The sequence below is a fragment of the Papio anubis genome, chromosome 13 (assembly GCF_008728515.1).
Source record: "Papio anubis isolate 15944 chromosome 13, Panubis1.0, whole genome shotgun sequence".
Lineage (NCBI taxonomy): Eukaryota > Metazoa > Chordata > Mammalia > Primates > Cercopithecidae > Papio > Papio anubis.
Genome location: NC_044988.1, coordinates 60,156,052 through 60,183,423, shown reverse-complemented (window position 1 = coordinate 60,183,423; position 27,372 = coordinate 60,156,052). Strand labels below are relative to the sequence as shown.

The window sequence follows — 27,372 nt, the reverse complement described above, 5'->3', positions numbered from 1 at the left end:
ATAACTTGCTGCAACCTCTATGGCAGCACTTACTGCTCCACTTTGTACTCTCAAATTATGGAGATGGCTTCTTTCCTTAAATCTCATGAACCAACGTCTGCTAGCTTAAAACCTTTCTTTTGCAGTTTCCTCACCTCTCTCAGCATTCACAAAATTGAAGGGAGCTAGGGCTTTGTTCTAGATTAGGTTTTGGCCTGAGGAAATGTGTCTGGTTTGATATCCCCAGACCACTAAAACTTTCTCCATACCAGCATTAAGGCTCTTTGCTTTCTTATCATTTAGTGTTTCTGATAAAATACAGTTTCAGTATCTCCAAAGGTAGTTTTAAAATATGTTAGTAAAAAATATGATTAATGAGTCAGATAAAAAGAGATGGCAATGATCTGTAGATCTTTGGAAAGAAAAAGTTTACATCGTAAAAGCAGGAGTTCCCATCTTCATGATGACTCTGTGTCCTTGGAGGGACGTAACTTCTCCCAGCCTCTGTTGCCCATAGAAAAAATTAGGACTTAGACTTTACAATGATTAAAATATAACTGGACCCTAAAAATTTCTGTTCATAGTATATTTTTCACTGGAATGAAAGCATATTACCGTTTAACTCATAACATTTAAGGAATTAAAAATCATAATCCGCCATGCTTAAGTTTTCAATCAATCAAACAGTAGTTTACTTTCCAAAAATAAATTTGCATTTACATTTTGTACATGATTTCTAATCTGGCTTAGTTTGTTTTCTAATTTAAACTTTTGTAAAACTTTTACTGAAAAATTATTCAATTGACTAGAACTCATTTCACTGCTAAGAGGCTAAGTCCTTAATTTCATCTCTCATTATGAATCCCAACAACTTAGTTTATATTCATTTATTTACAGTACATTAATTGTCTTTTTTTTCACACATGAGGAGTTTGAATCTAACATACGTAAACTACAGCAAATTTACCAAGATTAAATTCAGTATCACAAAGCAATAATGCTATTTAAAACAATGGGACATCAAGTACATTAATGCCTTTTGGCTCTCTAGCTACTAATCCTGAAAATGTAATCTTCTTGGAAATATAGAATGCTATATCTTCAGGCTTTTAGAAGATCTCTCATAAGAAATAATTCAATCCAAGATCAGAACCAAATAATGTAGTAAACAGATTGTGAAAAGAATAATGATTATAATACATGTTTTTAACACTTGAATAGAAAGAGGAATAGAATGTTGATCAAACAATATTGAAACTATTTAAATGGGCATATGCAGGAACATACACTTTTGGCTTTGAAGTAATTTTTAAAAGACTTCTGGTTTTGGAAATTTTTGTTATACACGAAAAGGGCACTGATATTATTATCAGCTAAATTTTGTTACTGTGTTTGAGAAAGCTCTGCTATGTACAAAGCACTCAAATGACTTAAGCTCCTTAGCTAAAATAGAGACAAGTAATAAAAGTAAAGGAAAAGCATATATATAGAATCAAATCCTATAATTTATTTATTTCTGACTTTTTGTCACTACTTTTTTTCTATGTTAACTGCTACACAGTGGTAACACTAAATAAAAATATCATTACAAGTGTGTTTTTTCATTATTTTTAGGATTTGTAATGAAATTTTGCTTTGTATATTGAAATGCCTTGCTATTTATTGTATATAAACAGACTCAGTCTTTTCATGTCTGTCTGCACCTTTCATCATTATATATCTGCTTTCATCTTTCACCTGATATTTCCCTTAAATTTAAATATGGAAGTGGGAGAACAGTGGTGGCAATATAATTATTAGGCAGATCAGTTTGTCTGGCGTTTTATTCTTAACTTTGGCTAGTCATCATTCAGTATCCTTGGGGGATTGTTTCTAGGACCCCAACAAATACTAAAATCGGCAGATGCTCAAGTCTCTTACATAAAATGGTGTGTAGTATTTGCATATAACTTATGAACATCCTCCTGTATGCTTTAATCATCTCTGATTACGTATAGTACCAATATAAAGCCTACAAATTACTTATTTGCATGGATTTAATATAGTTCTTGGTGTCTGAAAATTCAAGTTTTGCTTTTCGTAATTTTGTGGAATTGTTTCCTAATTATTTTTAACTTTGAATGGTAGGATTCAAGAATGTAGAACCCACAATACAAAGGACCAACTATATTTTGCTTTAAACATCCTTTATGTAAGAAAAAATTTAGATATATTACTTTATTTTGGTCTAGTTTCTGCCTTTCTACTTTTTGTAACTTGCCTTTTATCTATCTCAACAAATAAGAAGTGTGTGTCTTCTTCAATGCCCCTTATGTGACCAAGAATTTTGCTAAGCACTAAGGATACTATATAAATGATACTGAGTATAGGTTTTATTGAGCATTTTAATGTTTTATTGAATTAAGTATGATTTTTTAAATTTAGAAATAAAATCGATTTGTAGCATTAATGTTATACACACATATATGTATGTGTGTGTGTATATATATGTATATATGTATCTTGTCATCTTTTTCATCTTAAAACTTCTCTAGCTATTATTAATCCTTTATATAACTCTAATAGCCTACACAATAACTTTGGATTTAATACATGGGAAAGAGAAGAGTATATTTTATATCTTTATCTTTTCAGTCCTCTGCCATCCTAGTAATCTAATTAGAACTGTGAAGACATTGCTGTGTGTTTTTATATTGTATATTTTTTCTAATGTGTTTGCTTCAATTCTTGGATAATTCTAACTAGCTGCAGGTATTGCTTTCAGTGTTCTTATTTACTGACCTCTTCAATAAATGTATCTGTCAGCATCCATTTTCATCAACAATATCTCTGTTCCAAAATTTATTTTGAAACTTGGCCTTCAAAACCTGGAAATATTTCCTTGAGAAAATTTTGGTGAAAGGACATATTTTATGGCTGTCTAAAGACATACATCATAATTCTTTTTTTACCTGTATATATGAAAGGCAGTATGACACAGACAATTCTTAAAATATGCCCACTTTTTCTCAGAATTTTTTAACTTTACTTTTTATTTTCCATACGTAGCATGTTTTTTTCTCCTTAGTAGTCTAGACATTTATTTATCTTACATTGTATTTAGAATTTTATACAATTATATAGCAATGAGGAGGGCTCTCACAACTATCCTCTTCACCACTGTTTCTGGCATGTATATGATTGCACTTCTCTGCTCCTTTATAAGTTAGACATAGTCATGCAACTTGCTTTGACCAACAAAAAGTGAGTGGAAGTGACATACATTATTTCGATCAGAATGCTATAAAAGCATGTGCAAGTTACCCAGTTGCTCATGAAACCTTTGTAATCTGGGGTTTCTGAGTGATATGGTTTGGCTGTGTCCCCACCAAAATCTCATCTTGAATTGTAGTTTTCATAATCCCCAGATGTTGTGGGAGGGACCCAGTGGGAGATAACTGAATCATGGAGGTGGTTACTACCATGCTGCTCCCAACAGTTAATGAGTTCTCATGAGATCTGATGGTTTTATAAGTGGCTTTTCCTCCTTTGCTCAGCACTTCTCTCTCCTGCCATCATGTGAAGAAGGATGTATTTGCTTCCCCATCCTCCATAATTGTAAGTTTTCTTAGGCCTCCCTAGCCATGTGGAACTGTTAGTCAATTAAACCTCTTTTCTCTGTAAATTACCAAGTCTTGGATATTTCTTCATAGCAGTGTGAAAACAGACTAATACACTGAGGAACTTAAAAGGCAGAATCCTGCCCTCCAAATAATCTTCACTGGGCTTGTGGCATAAACAAGAACTTAATTTTTTCTAGATTCAGGTTTTGGGTTTATTTGTTACATTAGCGTAACTGTCTATCTTGGCTGAGAAGGATTACAACTTTATGATCATTCTCTTAATTTGAGATACAACCTAGTAAATCTTATCTATTTTGGGGCATTCTTTCTTATGCAATCAAGAGGCAATACCCTTGACCACATGTGTGCTTATCAGTCTTGTGCAAGTTAGTGTTTCTTTTCCTCTGATAATATATAATCTTAAAAGGTCAGATAGCTAAGATCAGTTTGGCAGATCTATCATCTTGTTTATGAAGCATTAAGTATTATTCCTAATTGTCTGCATCTCGGTGAAGCACAGAAACATGGTTTAGATAGTAGGATGGAGTGGATGGTCCTGTCATCTCTTTATTTAACTCTTCAACGTTCCACATAACTTTCACATTTATTTTCTTTTGTCTACTTTAATATACACAATACAGATTCTACCCTATGCTGATTTTAACAGAATTTTTAGCTCATTTAATGCAGTAGCTATTATGCAACAATCTTTTCTAAATCTTATGTGTCATGTAAGAGACATGGTCTCTCCCAGCACTAGTTACTTGCAGCCAAAGAACTCAGGGGAAAAAATCCTTTGAACAAATACTTAAGGAATAGAAAGGTCTAGCAAACTAAGGCAAATTTAAGGAACTGATACAGTCTCGAATAGCTGTGTCAAACTCCTGAAGATTGGCAGGAAAGCACTGGTTAATGAACAGAGGTTGATAATCAGTCAGAGAGGAATAGATAGAAACTTCTCAGATTTTTTTTTAACATCTCCAGTTTTATTAGAAATACATCTTCAATGGCTTCCTAGGAAGAGTATATGAAAAGTAACATATATGAGTCCTTGCATATTGGAAATATGTGTTCATTGCCATTCTTTTTTTCTGATATATGTATTTATTTGTTCATTTATTTTGATAGATTTAGGGGACACAAATGCAGTTGTGTTACATGAGTATATTACATAGCAGTGAAGTCTGGGCTTTCAGTGTACCCATTATCTAAATAGTATACATTGTACTCGATACGTAATATTTCATCTTTCAGCCACCTTCCACTCTCCCAGCTTTTGGAGTTTTCAATGTCTATTTTTCCTCTCTGTATGTCCCTGTATATCCGTTGTTTAGCTCCCACATGTAAGTGAGAACATGTAGTTTTTAATTTTCTATTATTTTTAAAATTTCAACTTTTATTTTAGATGCAGGAGGTACATGTGCAGGTTTGTTACATGGATATATTGCATGATGCTGAGATTTGGGATACAGATGAGCCTGTTACCCAGATAGTTTGCATATTACTCAGCAGTTAGTTCCTTCCTCTTCCCTCTCTCCAACTTCTGTTAGTCACCAGGGTCTATTTTCCCATCTTTATATGCATGAGAATCTAATATTTAGCTCCTATTTGTAACTGAAAACATGATATTTGGTTTTCTGTACCTGCCATAATTCATTCAGGATAATGGCCTATAGCTATGTCCATGTTGCTGCAAAAGACATGATTTTGTTCTTTTTTACAGCTGCATTGTATTCCACAGTGTCAGATATGATTAGTTTTTGTGCCCCCACCCAAATCTCATCTTTAATTATAATTCCCATAATTCCCACATGTCTAGGGAGAGACCTGGTGGGAGGTGATTGGATCATGGGGGCAGTTTTGCCCATGCTGTTCTCATGATAGTGAGTGAGTTCTCACAAGTTATGAGGGTTTTATAAGGGACTATTCTTCCTTCACTACTCACTCTTCCCTCTCCTGCTGCCTTGCAAAGGAGGATGTGTTTGCTTCCCCTTCTGCCATGACTTTAAGTTTCCTGAAGCCTCCCCAGCCATGCAGAACTGTGAGTCAGTTGAACCTCTTTCCTTTATAAATTACCCAGTCTCAGGTATTTATTTATAGCAGTGTGAAAACAGACAAATACAGTAAATTGGTACCAAGGCAGTGGTATACTGCTATAAAGATATTTGAAAATCTGGAAGTCACTTTGGAACTGGGTAACAGTCAGAATTTGAAACAGTTTGGAGGGCTCAGAAGAAAACAGGAAGATGTGGGAAAATCTGGAACTTCGTAGAGACTTGTTGAATGGCTTTGACCAAAATGCTGATAATTATGTGGACAGTGAAGTCCAGGGTGAGGGGGTCTCAAATAGAGATGAGAAACTTATTGGAAACTAGAGCAAAGGTCACTCTTGCTGTGCTTTGGCAAAGAGACTGGTGGCCTTTTGCCGTTGCCCTAGAGATCTGTGGAACTTTGAATTTGAGAAAGGTGATTTAGCGTATCTGGTGGAAGAAATTCTAAGCAGCAAAGCATTCAAGAGGTAACCTGGTAATTTTGAAAGCATTCAGCCTTATACATTCACAAAGAGATGGTTTGAAGTTAGAAATTATATTTAAAAAGGAAGCAGATCATAAAAGTCTGGGAAATTTGCAGCCTGATGGTGTGATAGAAGAGGAAAACCCATTTTCTGGGGAGGAATTCAAGCCTGCTGCAGAAATTTGCATAAGTAATGAGGAACCAAATGTGAATTGTCAAGACAATGGGGAAAATGTCTCCAAGGCATGACAGAGATCTTCACAGCAGCCCCTTCCATGTAGTTCTGGAGGTCTAGGAGGAAAAAAAATGGTTTCATGGCTGGGCCCAGGTCCTCGCTGCTTTGTGCAGTTTTGGGACTTGGTGCCCTGCATCCCAGCCATGGCTAAAAAGAGCCAAGATATAGCTCAGGCCATAGCTTCAGAGGGTGCAAGCAATAAGCCTTGGCAGCTTTTACATGGTGTTGTACCTACGGGTGCACGTAAGTCAAGAACTGAAGTTTGAAAACCTCTGCCTAGATTTCAGAGAATGTATGAAAATGCCAGGATGTATGGAAATGCCTGGATGTCCAGGCAGAAGTTTGCTGCATGAGTGGAGCCCTCATGAAGAATATCTGCTAGGGCAATGAGGAAGGAAAATGAGGGATTGGAGCCCCCACATGGAGTCCCCATTGAGACACTGCCTAGTGGAGCTGTGAGAAGAGGGCCACCATCCTCCAGACCCCAGAATGAAGATCCACTGACAGCTGCACCGTCCACCTGGAAAAGCCACAGACACTCAATGCCAGCTTGTGAAAGCAGATGGGATTGGGGCTGTACCCTGCAAAGCCACAGGGGCAGAGATACCCCAAACCATGGGAGCCCACATCTTGCATCAGTGTGACCTGGATGTGAGACATGGAGTCAAAGGAGATCATTTTGGAGCTTTAAAATTTAATGACTGCCTTGTTGAACTTTGAATTTGCATGGGTAGGCATCCTATCTTGTTTTAGTTCTTGAAAGGAATGCTTCCAGCTTTTGCCCATTTGGTATGATGTTGGCTGTGTGTTGGTCATAGATGTCTCTTATTATTTTGCAGCACATTCCTTTGTGATTAGCTTGTTGAGGGTTTTTATCATGAAGAATGTTGGATTTCATTGGAGACTTTTTCCATGTCTATTGAGATAGTCATATGGTTTTTGCTTTTAATTCTGTTTAAATGGTGAATCCCACTTATTGATATGCATATGTTGTACAAACCTTACACCCCAGGAATAAAGCTACTTGCTCATACTGAATTAACTTTTTGGTGTGCTGCTGGTTTTGGTTTGCTAGTATTTTGGTGATTATTTTTGCATCTATATTTATCAGGAATATTGGCCAGAAGTTTTCTTTTTTCATGTGTCTGTGCTACCAGATTTTGGTATCAGGGTGATGGTTGCTTTGTAGATGAGTTAGGGAAAAGTTCTTCCTTTATAATTTTTTTGGAATAGTTTCAGTAGAATTGGTACCAATTCTTCTTTGTATGTCTGTTAGGATTCATCTGTGAACTCATTTGGTCTAGGACCATTTTTGATTGGTAGTTTTTTTTTTAATGATTCAATTCCAGAACTCCATATCGGTCTATTCAGGGTTTCAATTTCTTCCTGGTCGAATCTTGGGAGGTTGAAAGTTACCAGGAATTTATTCATTTTCTCTTGAATTTCTTGTTTGTCTGCATATAGATGTTAATAATAGTCTAGATCATTTATATGCCTGTGGGATTCATTGTAATATTGCCGTTGTTGTTTCTGACGGTGCTTATTTAGCTCTTCCCTATTTTTTGTTTGTTAAATTTAGCTTTTAATCTATCAATATTGTTTGTCCTTTCAAATAACCAACTTTAGGGTTTTCTTGATTCTCAGTATGGTTTTTCACATGTGAATGTTGTTGACTTTAGTTATTTCTTTGTTTTTTCCTGCTAGTTTTGGGGTTAGTTTGTTCTCAGTTTTCTAGTTCTCCTAGGTGTGGGATATTATATTGTTAATTTGAGATCTTTTTAACTTTATAAGGTAGGCATTTAGTTCTATAAACTTCTCTTAACACTGCTTTATCTGCATCCAAAAGGTTTTCGTATGTTGTGCTTCTGTTTTCATTTATTTCAAAGTTTTTTTAAAACATTTTTTGATTTCTGTCTTAATTTCATTGTTTACTTCAAAATCATTCAGGAGCAAGTTGTTTAGTTTCCGTGTAACTATGAGGGTTTTGGTGATATTCCTAGTATCAATTTCTGTTTTTAGTCTACTGTGGTCTGAGACTATGGTTGGTATAATTTTGATTTTTTTTTAATTTCTTGAGACTTACTTTATGGCTGAGCATGTGGTTGACCTGGGAGTATGTTCCATGTACAGACGAGAAGAATGTATATTGATAGATATAATGTTCTGTAGGTGTCAACTAGGTCAAACTGGTCAAGTGCCAAATTTAAGTCTAGAATTCATTTGTTAGTTTTCTGCCTTGATGGTCTCTCTACTGCTGTCAGTGGGTTTTGAGGTCCTCCACTATTATATGGGGGTGTATAGGTCTTTTGGTAGGTCTAGAAGTACTTATTTTATGAATCTGTGTCCTCCAGTTTGGGGTAAATATATATTTATGACAGTTACGTCTTCTTGTAAAATAGAAAACTTGATGTAGTTTCCTTCTTTATTTGTTTGTTTTTAATAGTGTTGGTTTAAAGTCATTTTATCTAACATAAAAAGAGTGGCCCCTGCTATTCTTTATTTTCCATTTGTATGATAGATAGGTTATCGGTATCCAGATTCCTTCTCGAGCTCGAACCAACATTATACTTTTCAAAACGGGAGTTAACACAAGTGTATAAATGACAATTAATGCACTGGACAGTTTGATTGTTAGCCCAAATTTTGATATTTCCCACTAACAGCATGTAAGGAGGCTTAACATAACTTTGTATAGGAATAGTCAGGCAGAGGTAAACAAAGCAGAATGTCTGAATCTACACTGATACTAAGGGAGAGGAGCAGCGGTGGCCACGCCCGATGTTCTCCCCAGTAAGGAAGCAATCCGAGGTGCCTGGGGATGCCAAAGAGGTAGAGGGGCATACCTGGGCCGAGAATAATTATCAAAATGCTAATTGGAGTGCCATAAAGGAGGACTGACATCAAAAAGAGGAAAGGGGTTCAAAGGGGATTTATCATGGCGTTCAGAATTTTGGATGCAAGGGGCGGTAGAGGGGACAACAGACAGAAAATTTTCTCCTTCCCAAACTCACAGTCCGGACATGGCAATAGCCAATTTCCAAAGTTCTGGGTGTTCTGGGCTCAGAATGGGGAATATCATAGGAGGCCTCGGGACCGGGGAGCGGGTAATGCCCTTATCTTCCGATTTTAAGGGAAAGAATGAGCTGAACCTCCTATGCAAAGTAGGATGATCCTCCTCATCCTCCCAATAAGAAATAAAATAAGTAGCCTCCAGGCATTCCCTTCTGCCAGAGAAGCAATTGTTTTTTAAATAGCCCTTTGGTGCCGAGTCTATTACTAAACCATATGAGTCATTTTTTAAATACTACTGCATGTCAGTTAACACAATCTTCCCAAATTAAAGTTTTAATGGGCCCTCAAAATTTTTAGGACACATGGTTTTCCTACAGATTTATATTGAAAATATGGAGTCTCCTAATACTCCCCTTTTCATTTCTCTTGAAGGAGAAAGGGAGAGGCCGGAGACCAAATGTCCCAGTCTGTCTGTAGCTAATCTCTCCAGAAGATAAGCAGCCCAGACTTGAGTTTCTAGATGGATACAACCAGGTGCATATCCAAGGCACAGAGGAGGGTTTTTATAACCCATAGTAACATTAAATGCAGTGCCTTCGTCTCCTGATTCAGCAGAACAATGGTGATCTGTAGCTCCAGGCATCCACACACTATCTTTAGTATAGATTTCTGCAGGAGCATCCATCCAGGTGAGAGGTCAAATAAGTGGAGGAAAAGGCACATAAGCCCAATAAGAATAATTTTATGTAGTAGGTAAATCAGTGTGAGAAGAAACAGGTGAGACAGAAAGTATAAGGAGGAGAATCATTAAATGAAACCTATTGTAAACGAGATTCAGTGCTGAAGGCGGAAGAGAAGAACGGGATGTTATTTTCAGGTTAATAGAAATGGTGAGATTTTTAGGTTTGTAAGGAGAAAAAGAAAGGGAATTAGGAGAAGTGGGATTAGTTAGAGGGGTCTCCGTTGCCATTAGGGAGGATCAAACCAGATCCATTTTGATTTGGCATGCCAGTTTTTGAGGAGTCGGCACAGATCTCACCACGTATGAGGGTGGTCTCTGACACAGATGTCTTTTTCTTGTGGTTTTCGTTATCAGTATTCATACGAAGTTTAAGTCTCCTAGTGGGTACCCACTAAGGGGATTGATGATCTCCTGGTGAAACACAAGCATACCCTCTTCCCCACGTTATAATTGTTCCAGGTTCCCAGGTATTGGTCTGAGAATTTTTCCATAACACTGGTTTGCCTTCATTTAGGGAGAATTTTTTGCCTGTATGTGTGGTATGTATGTATGTATGTATGGTGTTCAGCTGCAGTCAGAGTATTGTCTTTAGGAACATTTAGAAAATTTAAAGTAAACAATGCTAAATGTAATTGGGAGTGGGGAGTGGTCGAATTATGCTTTTGTTGTTCAGACTGTTTGGACAATTGCGTTTTTAAAGTGTGATTGGCCCATTCCACCACAGCCTGTCCTTGAGGATTGTAAGAAATTCCGGTAATCTGGGAAATTCCCCATTGTTGTGTAAATAAATCAAAAGCCTTACTAACATATCCAGGGGTGTTGTCTGTTTTTATTTGATATGGAAGCCCCATAACTGCAAAGCAAGAATACAAATGTCTTTTAACATGGGCCATACCTTTCCGTTTGGCAAGTAGCCCAAATAAAGCCTGAAGAGGTGTCTACAGAAACATGTACATATGAAAGTCTGCCAAAGGAGTTAACATGAGTTATATCCATTTGCCATAAATCATTAGGAGTTAGGCCACTGGGATCAATGCCAGGTTCCTGACGTGGAAGTACAAAAACTTGGCACTGAGGGCAGCAGTGGACAATAAGCTTTGCCTCTTTCCAGGTGAGAGCAAATTCATCTTTTAATGCAACAGCATTGATATGAGTGAGAATATGGAACTCCTGAGCTTCTTGGGTTGCAAAAGAGACCAAACAGTTGACCTTTTGGTTGCCAGTAGACATGGGTCCTGGTAAAGTGGTATGAGATCTAATATGTGTCATACAGAAAGGGTGTCTATGTTGGTGAACCGCCTGTTGTAACCTTGACAATAAAGGAGCCAATTCAGAATTATCAATATGTTTGATAGGAGTGGTTTCTATATTTTTAGTGGCATGTACAACATAAGCAGAATCAGAGACAATATTTAAAGGTTTGGGGAAATCCTGTAAGGCGGTAATTATAGCAATTAACTCTGCCTTTTGATCAGGTGTATAAGGGTAGAAATAAGCTTGTCTCTAGGACCCACATAAGCAGCATTTCCATTACTGGAGCCATCAGTAAACACTGTAACGGTCTCAGGAATGGGCTGATCTTTGGTCAATCGGGGACTACCCAAGATGTCATTTTTATAAAATCAAACAATTTGTTTTTTGGATAACGATTGTCAATAACACCGATAAAATCAGCCAAGTGGATTTGCCACAGTATGGAATGTTGAAAAGTGGCTTGAACTTCAAGCTGACTTAAAGGAACCACAATTAAATTGGGATCAAATCCAGAAATTTTAAGTATTCTACACCAAGCTTGTCCAATTAGGATGGCTATTTGGTCCAGATAAACAGACAAAGTTTTTGACACAGAATGAGGAAGAAAACACCACTTCACTAAATCATTATGTTGAACTATTGGCCCAGTAGGGCAGTGTAATGAAGCCAAAACCAGAAGCTGAAAAGGCTGAGATGGCTGTACCCTAGACAACTGGGCAGTTTGGATTCTTTCCTCTATGAATTCCAGTTCCAATGAAGCCTCAGGGGTCAAAGTCTTGGGACTGCAGAGATTGGAATCTCCATGCAGCGTAGAAAACAAGTTAGACAGCGCATATGTTGGAATGCCTAAAGTAGGTCTTAAATCATTAATGTTACCCAAAAGTCTTTGGAAATCATTTAAAGTTTTCAAAGAATCTCTCCTAATCTGAAACTTTTGAGGTTGAATACATTCTTTATCGACTACCATTCCTAAATATTGAACAGGAGTGGTCTGTTGAATTTTATCCTGAGCGATGTGTAATCCAGCCTCTGTAGCACAGTGGCTCAAAAATTGATAACAGTCAATTAATTCTTTATCAGTGGGGGCAGCAATTAATATATCACCAATATAATGAAGAATATAGGCCTGGGAAAATTGAGTTTGAACTGGTGAAAGCACCTGTCCAACATAATAAAGCTGGCAGATGGTAGAGCTATTCAGCATTCCCTGAGGAAGTACTTTCCATTGATGATGAGCTGCAGGCTCCTGATTATTGATAGATGGTACAGTAAAGGCAAATTTTTCACAATCCGATTTATGCAAAGCAATATAAAAAAATCTTTAAGATCAATAAATATGAGAGGCCAATTCTTAGGTATTAAAGCAGGGGAAGTCATGCCAGGTTGGACGGCTCCCAGAGGTTTAATTACCACATCAGTGACCCTTAAATCAGTTACCATCTGCCACTTGCCTGATTTCTTTTTTACTAGAAATACAGGAGAATTCCAGGGGAAAAGAGAAAGTCCAACATTTCCAAGTTGTAACTGTTCAGAAACCAAGAGAGTTAAAGCCTCCAGTTTTTCTTTAGACAGTGGCCACTGCTCACAACAGGTGTTTCTGATTTCCAGTTTAAACCAATAGGATTAGGAGGCATGGCAGTGGCCACCATTAAAAAGGATAACCTAAACCAGTCCTGTCTTGTTTTACAGTAACTTGAAGGGGGTTAGTAATTCCTTCATGTTTTGGACCCAGACTGAGTCCGGGAACAAACCCCATGTTTTCCATTATATGTTGACTGGGAGCACTATGAGTTATGTGGAATATTAATTTCAGCCCCCCCATTGTGCCAGCATATCTCTTCCCAAAAGATTAATGGGGATTGGTGTGACATAAGGCTGAATTGTACTCTTTTGACCATCAGGGCCAGTGCAAGGCAAGATAAATGTGCTCTGGTGAACTTCATCAGCTTTTCCAACACCTTCTTGTCCCATGTTAGTGGGATGTTTAAGCCGGGAGGAAGGCCATAAATTAGAGGAAATAATAGAAACATCAGCCCCAGTATCTACTAAGCCCTCAAACTTTTTTCCTTGAATGTGTTTGGTGCAGGCAGGCTGTTGTTTAGAAATTACATTAATCTAATAAGCGACTTTTTCACTGCCGGTGCCCATCCCAGGGCCCCGTATCTTATCTCCTTTGTTTAAAACAATATTAGATAGTAAAAGTAATTGAGCAATTGACTAACCAGCCAGAATGGAAACAGGAACCTTGGCACACACCATAAGTTTAATCTCATCAGAGGAATCAGAATGAATGAAACCAGTATGAACCATGATTCCTTTAGCAGAGGTGAATGCCTTACCTAACACCAGGCCCACCAAACATTGAGGTAAAGGGTCAGTAACCCCTGTGGGAACAATTAAAGGCAAAGAATTAGTTAGTAAATTTAGAGTAATGGTACTACAGGGATCGACTGCCCTGCCCCCTACTGTGGAGATAGACAAGCATTGTACTGAGACAGAAGAAGAGGCTGGGACCCATCTGGGTTGACTGTAGGTAAATTTGTTTGTGCTGGGGGCTGCGTTGCAACCGCTCGAAGTGGAAATGCAACATTGGTCTGAGTCTGAGGTGTCCCATTTGATATTGGGGCCTGGGATTGGCCCTGCTTCCTGTTTCCCTGATTCTGTGGCAAGGGATTTCCATCTATCTATATCATATTTAGAGTGGCAAGTACTTGCCCAATGTTTACCTTTACGACAACGTGGGCACACAGTAGCAGGAGCATTTGGCTGTGATGGTTGAACTGGCTTGGCCGTTTTTAAGTTTTTAACAGTGCAATTTTTTTTTAGTATGAGCAAGTTGACCACAATTATAGCAGGCTCTAAGAAAGGAATCAGTTGAACCAGTTTGATTGCCATCCTTCATGGCTCGTGCCCACAGAATAACTTTGTGGGTCTCTGATCCAATGCCTTTACAAGCTTTAATATATGCAGCAGGCAACACCTTGTGATCAGGTAAATGTTGTCATTGGATGGAACGCATGGCCATTTTACACTCATGGTTTGCATTCTCAAAAGTTAACATACAAAGGAGAATGCCTTGAGCGCGCTATCAGAGACAGATTTTTGAACAGCATCTTGTAATTTGGCCAAAAAATCAGGATATAATTCATTGTGACCCTGTTTAACAGTAGTCAAAGAAACAGGAGTTTGGCCTGGGGCATGTAATTTATCCGAAGCTGTCATACACACCTTTGTTACTTGTTCCATAACATACCTTGCCAAAAAGTCCCAGTCTAAAGGAAGCAAAATGACCTCAGTACAAAGAGTCTGTAATACCATTTTAACATATGGAGAAGTAGGACCATACTGAGTACAAACATCCTTGAATTCTTTTAAAAAGGTTAGATTAAGTGGCGCATATCGACGCACTTGTACCCCTTGAGCATTTGGAGGTTCCAGCGTGACTGGATAAGCCCACGCCTCTAATCCACTTGTTTCTTTTGTTGTGGTGTAATAAGCATTGCATGAAAGTTTCAAGAGCCAGCACATGAGAGACAGTCAGCATAGAAGTGACAGGAAAAGTATGTGTAGATAAGGGAAACAGGTTCAGGAGGTTGGACCGGTATGAGAGTGTGAGAAAGGGGCATTGGGGGAGCAGAAGAGGCAGAAGCATACTGGTGATTATTGGTGTCTATGCGTGAAGAAGGGTAAAGAGAAGCAGGTTGAGTGGATGGCAAAGTGACCAGTTGAGGGACCGAAATGACAGGAGGGTGAGGGGCTGCAGTGGATGGGGGAGGGCCTGCAGAATTACAGGTAAATTGTAGTTTGGTCCTGGAGCCATTAGGTGGCTCTGGAGCCAAAGACTGCCAAGGTTTGGAAGGGAAGAGTTAACATAGATATGGTCCCAGGCTGTCCAAGTTGGGGCCACAGGAGCTACAAGTATTGGCTCTTCGTGAAAAGAAATGAGATCATCAAGGGATGACATTAAGCCAAAGTCACCAGAGTTAGATATTGAATCCTCAATGTCATCAGGTGGGGGAGGAGTAGGCAAAGGGAGAGGCTGAGCAGATAACGAAGGTCGAGCAGGAGAGGAAAGCTGAGGAAGAGGTAGAGGGCCACCAGATTCAGAAAACTGTGGTAACTGTAGGGGGTCACGGGATTGGTATGTCATTAGGATGGCATGTACCAAGGCCCAATCACCCCAAACAGTGATGGGAACATAGTTTCCTGTCGGGACCAGTTCCTGAAATTTTGCACCAACATGATCCCATAGTTCCACATCTAACGTTCCCTTTTCAGGAAACCAAAGACAGTGTTCCTCCACTGCCCTAAATAGAGTGACCATATTTTCCATAGGCATTCAAACACTACCCTGTTTTAATAGGAGTTTAATATAGCAGAGATAAGGATGATGTTTAGACTCTGCATGACCCATAGTTTACCCTGGACAACACACAGACAACTCACCAATCGTCAGGGAGCCAAACAAGCATTTTTGTGGACCAGACCAATGAATGTTTCTCCGTACCTACCAAAGGGAATCGGGTTCCCACATGCACTTAGGAAAAAGAAAACCATGTTGGGCATCAGATATCGGGGGAACCCACCCCCAATATTTCAATGTAGGTTCTTTGTATTTTCCATAAGGGTCAGCTGGCTGAGAAATGAAGAGAAAGAATACAAAGAGAGAAATTTTACAGCTGGGCCTCTGGGGGTGACATCACATATCGGTAGGATCGTGATGCCCACCTGAGCCTTAAAGCCAGCAAGTTTTATTAAGGATTTCAAAAGGGGAGGGGGTGCAAGAATAGGGAGTAAGTCACAAGATCACATGCTTCAAAGGGCAAAAAGGAGAACAAAGATCACATGCTTCTGAGGAAACAGGACAAGGGTAAATTCAGAACTACTGATAAGGGTCTGTGTTCAGCTGTGCACGTATTGTCTTGATAAACATCTTAAACAACAGAAAATAGGGTTTGAGAGAAGAGAACCGGTCTGACCTCAAATTTATCAGGGCGGGGTTTCCCAATCCCAGTAAGCCTGAGGGTACTGCAGGAGACCGAGGCATATTTCAGTCCTTATCTCAACCGCATGATACAGACACTCCCAGAGTGGCCATTTATAGACCTCCCCTGAAGAATGCAATTCCTTTCCCAGGGTCTTAATATTTAATGTTCCTTGCTAGGAAAAGAATTTAGTGATATCTTCCCTAGTTGCACATGCATTTATAGGCTGTCTGCAGGAAGAAAAATATGACTCTATTCTGCCTGACCCTGCAGGCAGTCAGACCTTATGGTTGTCTTCCTTTGTTCCCTGAAAATTGCTGTTATTCTGTTCTTTTTCAAGGTGCACTGATTTCATATTGTTCAAACACATATGTTTTATAATCAATTTGTACAGTTAATGCGATAGTGGTCCTGAGCTGACGTACATTCTCAGTTTACGAAGATAACAGGATTAAGAGATTAAAGACAGGCATAAGAAATTACAAAAGTATTACTTTTGGGAACTGATAAATGTCCATATTAAAATGAAATCTTCACAACAATTTATGTTCAGAGATTGAAGTAAAGACAGGCATAAGAAATTATAAAAGTATTACTTTTGGGAACTAATATATGTCCATATTAAAATGAAATATTCACAATTTATGTTCCTCTGCTGCAGCTGCAGCCGGTCCCTCCATTTGGGGTCCCTGACTTCCCGCAACAAACATAATACCCAATAGGTGGTTGTTTAGCCTACACTCCCTCCCTCCTTCCTATCCAGTAGCCTGCTGTTCTATTGTTCCCATATTTATGTCTATGTGTATTCAATGTTTACCTCCCACTTGTGCAAGACCATGCAGTATTTGCTTTTCTTTTCCTGTGTTATTATATTTTGAGTGATGGCCTCCAGCTGCATCCATGTTGCTGCAAAGGACATAATTTCAATTCTTTTTTATGACTGCATACTATTAATATTTTATGGTGTCTGTTTATCACATTTTAAAAATCCATTCCTCCATTGATGAGGACCTAGGTTGATTCTGTGTCTTGGCTGTTATAAATAGCGCTGTGTAAACATAAGAATACATGTGTCTTTTTGATAGAATGAATTATTTTCTTTCATATATATACCCAGTATTGGAGCTCCTGTGTCAAATGGTAGCTCTGTTTTATATTCTTTGAAATCACTGAATTGATTTTCTCAGTGGCTGAAATAATTTGCATTCCCATCAATAGTGTACAAACATTCCCTTTTCTCTGTAGTCTCACCAGCATCTATTGTTTTTTTGCTTCTATAGTCCTATGCACTTCTGTCAGCAAGTTTTATATTGGGCTGTGTGGTTCCATGTACAAGCCAGTAGAATGATACTATATGAAATTGTCTCTAAAATAAAATCTTCAACGTATAGTCCTTGCATTTTATGATGTTCATATTATATAATAACTTAGTGACATGCCTGGCTAACATGGGTAGAAAACACAAACACACACATACACACATGTACACACACTCATATGTATCTTTATCAAAAATGATCTTATTAATTATTTGCAAAATTATTGAGGGGCTAGTAGAGATTTCAGTTAAAATACAGAAAATAGAATCAGGAAACCATTCCTGAATGGAATAATTGATGTGATTCAAACAAAGATTTTTGTTATATAAAACTCCATTGTTTTCCTAAGAGTTTGAGTTATGTTAAGAGAGTAAAACTGGCCCAGTTGTGCCTTGGAAGTGATATTTATGGTTTCTTTTGAATAAACATAAAAATTCACACTCTCTGTCTTAAAACTTGAGAAACTTTAATTCCTCTTGTTTGAGTTTCTTTCTCAGGAAACCATGCATCAGACCTCCAAGATAGTATCAAGAAAATGAAACATACCAGATCACCACATCTAGGCAATGAGACACCAGACTCCTTACCCATTATGGTTGCCTAACTGACCACCTGCTGCCTGTTGACCAATTTCTCTTCTTTACCTCCCCAAATTCCTGTTTTCCCACAGGTAGTTACATTTCTTTCTGTTATATAAGTGCCTAATTTTAGTGAGGAGATGGTTTTCAGACTGATCTTTCATGCTCCTTGGCTGCAGTACTCATGTGAAGCCTTCTCTGGCAATACTAATTTTCTCAGTGATTGGCTTTTTGTGCAGTGATCAGCAGAACGTAAACCAAACCCCTGGCATTTCAGTAAGCAGAAGACAATCTCCCCAAAGTCCTGGGTCTCCAGTAGGCCTCCCCTGACACCCTGACACCATTCTGATGGGGGAATCATGAGGCATCTGTTGTATATGGGTCTATTCATGAAAACTGACTTGAATGCGCCTGCAGAGTTCATGTCTTCATGTGGGTGGCCTCTCAGGAGGTGAGAGAAGTAGGCTGGGGCCCCAAACATTCCATGTTTATGCATTGGTGCCCTTCATATGTGGAGCTGGTGCAAACATGTATGAGGCAGTGGTGGTCAAGTGAAAGAACCCAGGTGTTGATCATATCTAAGGACTTATGTTGACAAAACTTTGGCATGCTAGCCTCCACAGAAGCTCTGTGCTGCTTACCCACCTTCTAAGGTCTAAACACATTTGCATATGATTTAGTTTGTTCTAATATGTTTCTTGTAAACAGCCAAATGTTTAGGTTTTTAAGAAATTTGAAAGCTGATCTTTCAATAGCAAAACTTAGTAAATCCATGTTCATTTTGAGTAGTAGGGATTCATTTAAATAGTTCCTGTCACTTTTGTTATTATGTTTTCTATTTATATGGTTCTCTTGTTTATTTCTTTCTTTCTCTTGTTTGCTCTTTCAAACTGTGTTTGTTTAAATAATCAACTTTTTTTCCTTTAGGATTCTTAAAGAAGTTTTATGCTTTATGTTCATGAATCTTGTTGTCTTTAATTTTAAATAATATTATAATATTCATTTTGTGCACAATTGAAACAAGTAACTATGATTGAATAAATAATCCAATATCCTGACCCCTAAAAACTTCCATTTATGTAAAAATAATGTATCAAGATGAAAACATTCAAATCATAGAAAGTTACAAAATAAAAATAATCTTCTCTATATTTTCCAACCTTTTTCCCTCCAAAATTACTGTTACAGGCTTTTTGCTTTGGGTATCCATCTGTGTGTGTGTGTGTGTGTGTGTGTGTGTGTGTGTGTATGTGTAAAATAGTATATTTATTAGATGTTATAAATACATATAATACCTGTATAATGAAGTCATAGACATTATGAAAAGATGCCAAAAAATCTTTAATATATTAAGTATGATTTGTATTATATGAAGTATTAACATCACATAAGAGACATGCTCTATGCACTGTTTCATTCTCTGCTTTTTTCAGAGTATATTTTAGAGATGTTCCATATGATACAATATATTTTAGAGATGTTTCATATCAACATATAAAAGTATACCTGGTTAATTTAATTTCATAGTATTACATGTACAGATAAACCATAATGTTATTGGCTGATGAAATATTTAGGTTTATTCCTAATTAATTTTTTTATCACAAATACTACTATAAGCAAACTTGCACATTTCTTAGCAGAACTTTACACATACATCCTAATAGTGGAAATTTACACATACATCCTAATATTGGAACTTATGTGTAAGAAGATCTCAGAAGAGTTACTCTTCATTGAAATGATTTGAGATATCTGTACTTTATTTCCCTCAGGGAACTTGGATCAACATATTCAAGGAACGTGGATGAACATATCTTTCCCCATGTTTATTACAGCCTCAGTTTCCTAACATGTACTATTTACGGATCCCTATATCTACCATTCCTTCCTCATATTTCTGTTATAAAACTCAACAGAAATAGTAGCTGCTTCTTTCATGGAACTGAAAGGAGGAATAGAAATATTCCTGAATATAATATAGAAATATTCCATAGAAATTCATGGAGGAATAGAAATAATATATGTGAATACTCATATATGATCCATATTTAGTGAATAAGAAATAACTGCTTTTATTTTTCTAAGTGCAGTTATTATTGAAACTAGACAGAGGGAAAAAACCAAACAGACCAATGAAAATAAAAAAAAACTTACCTGTGGGGATCTTTGGTTCAAAAATAAATATGGTAGGGGTTGAGGGGAGTATGGTAGGGGTTGAGGGGAGTAACAGTATTAAATCATGTTAGGTTATTAATAACTATTTCTTGAACTAGTTTACATTAAAAGACATGTAGATTGGTGAAACCCCATCTCTACTAAAAATACAAAAATTAGCCAGACATGGTGGTGTGTGCCTGTAATTGCAGCTACTAGGGAGGCTGGGGCAGGAGAATTGCTTGAATCTGGAAGGCGGAGGTTGCAGTGAGCCAAGATCATGCCACTGTACTGCAGCCTGGGTGACAGAGCGAGGCTGACTCAAAAAAAAAAAAAAAAAAAAAAAAAAAAAAAGGACATGTGCATAAGTGCATAATTTAAAAATGAAGGAAAATAAGAAAGAATAAAGATTAAGCAATTCATAAATAATGAAGAGAAAGACAGAAACCAAGAACATATATAATCATATAATTATTGCTATTGCTATTGTTCCTTAATTTGGGCATAAAGACCTACATATTCATATTACATTTACGAACTGGAAAGTTATATATCATTTTAATGCCTCACTGGTTTTCAACTCCTCTTCCTCAAACAACTGCCTCTTTCCCCTATCACCAGTGGCAGGTAAATTATTTTGCTCATCAGTGGTATTCCACGTTTTGCTGTTTAGCTACTTGTATGCATCCACCATTTCTTCCGAGACCATACTGAAAACAAATAAATGAGCACTCTTAATATCAGAAGGAGACCAAAAGTAAGGAAGAATGAAATTGAGGCCAAAAGGTTAAGAGAAGAAAGATGTAGTTGCTCTTTTCCTGGGCCAGTACCTGGTGGTTTCTGTTTGAGTGGGCAATTTCAGATCACTGGTGAGTCAGGTTTTTGTAGCTCTGCTCCAAACCTTGATAATTTGGTTCTCAGTGTAGTTGTTTTTGAATTTTTCATATATATATATATATCTCCTGATGTTCTGGGTAACAAGTCCTAGGTAGAAATTTTCCATTCTCTGTAATAAATTTCCACTTTCAAAATGCTACTGTGACAGTGCTGAGGCAAAAAGTGGTTTTTACACATACACACAGATGCACACATACACACACACACACACACACCACAACCTTCACTAATAACTGCAGACTAATCTAGTGATCAGTCTGATGCTGATTACAGCAAAGGAATTATACAGAGACTACATTCCTGTTCCAATCCAGAATCAAAGCCAAAGCACTTTACTTAACTGACACTACAGATACACCTATAGAAAAAATAAATTTCCCAATAAAAGCCAATTTATAAAAGTGGATGAAGTGACTATTACACCAGATGCACAGATATCAATGTAAAGACATGAGAAACATTAAAAAGCAAGGAAACCTGACACTTCCAAATGAATGCAATAATTCTTCAGTAACATATCTAAAAAATAGAAATCTATAAAATGCTTGAAAAAAATTCAAAATATTGATATTATAGAATGATATTGTTTGGCTGTGTCCCTACCCAAATCTCATCTTGAATTGTAGTTCCCATAATTCGCATGTGTTGTGGGAGGTAATTGAATATTGGGGGTGGGTCTTTCCCATGCTGTTCTTGGGATAGTGACTAAGTCTTATGAGATCTGATGGTTTTATAAAGGGGAGTTCACCTGCACACACTCTCTTGCCTGCTGCCATGTAAGATGTGACTTTGCCCCTCATTCACCTTCTGCCATGTGGAACTCTGAGTCATTCAAACCTCTTTCCTTTATAAATTACCCAGTCTTGGGTATGTCTTTATTAGCAGCATGAGAACAGACTAATATAGTACATTGGTATTGGTGGAGTGGGGTGCTGCTGTAAAGATAACCAAAAATGTGAAAGTGACTTTCAAACTGGGTAACAGACAGAAGTTGGAATGGAGGGCTCAGAAGAGGACAAGAAGATGTGGGAAAGTTTGGAACTTCCTAGAGACTTGTTGAATGGCTTTGACCAAAATGCTGATAGTGATATAGACGATGAAGTACAGGTTTAGGCGGTTTCAGATGGAGATGTGGAACTTTGTGGTAATAAAGGTGACTCTTGTTATGTTTTAGCAAAGGGACTAGCAGCATTTTGCCTCTGCCCTAGAGATTTGTGGAACTTCGAACTTGAGAGAGATAGTTAAGTGTATCTGGCAGAAGAAATTTCTAATCAGAAAAGAATTCAAGAAGTTACTTGGGTGCTGTTTAAAGCATTCAGTTTTATGTACTCACAAAGATAGGGTTTGGAACTGGAAGTTACATTTAAAAGGGAAGCCAAGCATAAAAGTTTGGAAAATTTGCAGTCTGAACGTGCAATAGAAAAGAAAAACCAATTTTCTGAGGAGAAATTCAAGCTGGCTGTAGAAATTTGCATAAGCAATTTGAAACCAGGTGTTAATTGCCAAGACAATGGGGAAAATGTCTCCAGGACATGTCAGAGGTCTTTATGGCAGCTCCTCCCATCACAGGCCCAGAGGCCTAGAAGGGACAAATGGTTTCATGGGCAGGGTCCAGGAACCCCTGCTATGTGCAGCATGGGGACTTGGTGCCCTGTGTCCCAGCCACTCCAGCCATAGCTAAAAGAGGCCAATGTAGAGCTCAGACTATTGCTACAGATGGTGAAAGCCTCAAACCTTGGTGGCTTACATATGGTGTTGGGCCTGCACATGCACAGAAGTCAAGAATTGAGCTTTGGGAACCTCTGCCTAGATTTCAGAGGATGTATGGAAATGGCTGGATGTCCACACAGAGGTGTGCTGCAGGGGTTGAGCCCTCATGGAGAACCTTTGCTAGGGCAGTGCAGAAGGGAAATGTGGGGAGGGAGCACACCCACAGAGTTCCCACTGGGTACTGCCTAGTGGAAGTGTGAGAAGATGGCTACCATCTTCCAGACCCCAGAATGGCAGATTCACTGATAGCTTACACTATGCTCCTAGAAAAGCCACAGACACTCAGTGCCAGCCCATGAAAGCAGCCAGAATAGGGGCTGTAACTTGTGAAGCCACAGGGCCAGAGCTGCCCAAGACCATGGGAACCCACCTCTTACATCAGCATGACCTGGATGTGAGACATGGAGTCAAAGGAGATCATTTTGGAGCTTTAACATTTGACTGCTGTGCTGGATTTCATACTTCCATGGGGTCTGTAACCCCTTCATTTTGGCCAGTATCTCCCATTTGAAATGGGTGTATTTACCCAATACCTGTACCCCCATTGTATCTAAGAAGTAAATAACTTGCTTTTGATTTTACATTCTCATAGGCAGAAAAGACTTGCCTTGTCTCGGAGGAGACTTTGGGCTGTGGACTTTTGAGTTAACGCTGAAATGACTTAAGCCTTTGGTGGACTGTTGAGAAGGCATGACTGGTTTTGAAATGTGAGGACATGTGATTGGGAGGGACCAGGGATGGGATTATATTGTTTGGCTGTGTTCCCATCCAAATCTCATCTTGAATTGTAGCTCCCATAATCCTCACATGTTGTGGGTGGGACTCAATGGGAGGTACTTGAATTATGGGGGCTGGTCTTTCTCCTATGCTGTTCTCGTGATAGTGAATAAGTCTCATGAGATCTGGTGGTTTTATAAAAGGGAGATCCCTGCACACACTCTTTTACCTGCCACCATGTAAGATGTGACTTTGCTTCTCATTTGCCTCCTGCCATAATTGTGAAGCCTCCCCAGCCATGTGCAACTGTGAGTCAATTAAACCTCTTTCCTTTATAATTTTCCCAGTCTTGAGTATGTCTTTATTAGCAGCATGAGAACAGACTAATACAGAGAAACTCAGTGAGATACAAGAGAATACAGGCAAACAACACAAAGAAGTAATCCATTTATGATTTAAATGAGAAATTCAACACAGAAGTTGATACCATAAAAAACTAGAAATCCAGCAAATGAATAAATTTAAAAAGGAAATAAAACATAATCAAGAGATTCACCAATAGAATAGATTGAGCAGAAGAATGAATTTGCAAAATTGAAGACAAGTCTTTCAAAAGAACCAAGTCAAACTAAACAAAAGAATATGAAAGAATAATAAAAGCTTGCATGATATATGGAGTATAAAAAAGTGACCAAATATTTGAGTTTTGGAAGTTCAAGGGGAAGAGATGGGCAAAGGCATGGACAACCTATTTAATAAAATAATAGCCGAAAACTTTTCAAGTCTTACAAAGGATATAGAAATTCAGATACAAGGAGTTCAAAGATCCTCAAACATATTCAGCTCCAAAAGGTTTTTTTCTATGACACATTATAGTCAGAATTTCAAAAGTTAAACACAAAGAGAGAATCTAAAAACAAAGAAATGCATCAAGTCACATATAAGGGAATCTCCATCTGACTAATAGTGGATTTCTCAGTTGAAAACGTACAGGCCATGAGAAAATGGAATGATGTATTCAAAGGGCTGAATAAAACAAACAAACAGAAAAATCTGTCACTCAAGCATATGCTACCCAGCAAAGCTGTTCTTTAAAAATGAAGTAGAAGTAAAGCCTTTTCCAGGTAAGCAAAAATTACAGGAGTTCATCACTATTAGACCAATTTTACAAGAAATGTTTAAGGGCATCCTACATCTGGAAGTGAAAGGGTACCTCACTATGATGAGAACACACAAAAGTATAAAACTCACTATTAAAGAAGATACAAAAATGAGAAAGAGAAAGAAGCTAGACATTATCACTACAAAACAACCATCAAATCATAAAGGTTGTGAAAGGAATATTAAATCTTGGGACCTCAATTGACTATACCAAATGGAAAAAATTAAGCTGAAAGCTGAGTCATGCCAGAAACTGCATTTCCTTTTGTTTTCAAGCCATTATCTATAGATAAAATGTTAAATATCTTCACAGATAGATCCACTATGTTGACCTTATCTTATGTAAAGTGTCAATTTACTGAGTGCTAGCTGAATAAATAATTGACTATTCCTCTACCTGTTCCTTTTCTCCTGCAACAAACAGGTGGGTCCAGTAATGTGCACATACCCTCCCTCTTTCTACTGTAGCCTGCTTTCCGCCTTTAAATATTGAAGCCTTCAAAATCTTTGAAAAAAGTATGGAGCACGGATTGTTCCTGTGAATTTGTTATCCTTTTGTCTGAGTACATAACCTCAGCAAAGTAAATTTCTAAATTGATTAAGACCTGTCTTGGATACTTTTTGTTTTAGATGGTAAACAACAGAAGAGGAAAGAAACAAAAGATATACAAAAAATCAGAAAATAAATAATAAACAAATAACAAAATGATGGAAATAAGTCACCACCTGTCATTAACAACCTTGAATGTAAATGGTTTAAATTCCCCAATTAAAAGGCACAGACTGGCTGAATGAATTAAAAAGTAAAAAAATAAAACAAGACCCAACTATATGCTGCCTACAGCAAATTTACTTCACCTATAAAGGCACACATAGACTGAAAGTAAAGAGATGGAAAAATGTATTCCATGTAAATGTAAACAAAAAACATGCAAGAGTAGCTATGCTTATATACACAATATAGACTTGAAGTAAAAAACAAATAGAGACAAAGATGATCATTGTATAATCATAGAGGTCAACTCACAAAGAAGTTATAACAACTGTAAGTATATATACACATTAATATTGGAGCTCCCAGATACATAGTAAAAATACTAATAGAGGTAAAAACAAAGATAGACCCCAATAGAATAATAGTTAAGGACTTCAACACCTCACCTTCAGCATTGGATAGATCAACTGTACAGAAAACTAATTTTAAAAAATTGAACTTATTCTGTACATTGGACTTAATCTGCACAATTAAGATAATTTTAATATAACTAATGTGACAAGATTACAGGTACCTAACAGACATTTACAGAACATTACATCCAACAGTTTCAGAATCCACATTCTTCTCATCAGTATATAGAACATTCCCCAGGAGATATCATATATTAGGCCACATAACAAGTTTCAACAAATTTAAAAATATTGAAATATATTAAATATCTTCTGAGACCACAATTGAATAAAAACAGATATCAATAACAAGAGGAATTTTGGAAACTGTACAACTACTTGGAAATTAAACAAGATGCTCCCAAGCAACCACTAAGTCAATACAGAAATTAAGAAGTAAATAAAATAATTTCTTGAAATTAATGGAAAAGAAAATACAACATATTGAAACTACGGGATACAGCAAAAACAGTGCAAAGAAGGAAGTGTATAGCAATAAACAACTACATAAAAAAGTAGAAAGATTTCGAATAAACAACCTAATGAATCTCAAAGAACTGGAAAAGCAAGAATAAACCAAAAACTAATTAATATACTAAAAGAAATAATAAAAATCAGAGCAGAACTAAATGAAATAGAGACTAAAAATATACAAAAAATCAACAAAAGTTGGTTTTTAAAAAGATAAACAAAATGGATAAACTGCTAGCTAGACAGAAGACCCAAATGAATAAAATCAGAAATGAAAAGGAAACATTATAACTGATACCACAGAAATACAGACTCAATAGTGATATTATGAACAACTATAGGCTAACAAATTGGAAAACCGTGAGGAAACAGATAAATTACTAGACATATACAACTTACCAAGATTGAACTAGGAAGAAATAGAAAATTATTGTTATTGTTATTTTTGATTTCTCCCAAACTTGTAAGAAAAAGTAACACCCATTTAAAAAAATTGATATCAAAAAATTGAAGAGGTGGGAATTTTTTCTAATTTATTCTATGATGTCAGCATTACCCTGATGCCCAAACCAAGGACACAATAAAGAAAGAAAACTACAGGCCAATAGGCCAATATTCCTGATTAACATAGACAGAAAAGTCCCCCCCCAAAAAAAAACCCAGAAAACTGAAACCAAAAATACATCAAAAAGATAAAATATAATGATCAAATAAGATTTACCTCAGTGATGGAAGAATGGTTCAACATAGACAAATCAACAAATGTAAGTTGTCACATCAACAAAATGAAGGACAAAAAATATATGATGATT

At 37.3% G+C, this 27,372-nt stretch overlaps 1 long non-coding RNA gene across 1 annotated transcript in view; it reads left to right on the top strand.

The window, feature by feature from the left end:
- LOC103878255 overlaps positions 1 to 27,372 on the top strand; it is a 93,148-nt gene that overhangs the window by 59,562 nt on the left and 6,214 nt on the right. The window lies entirely within an intron of this gene.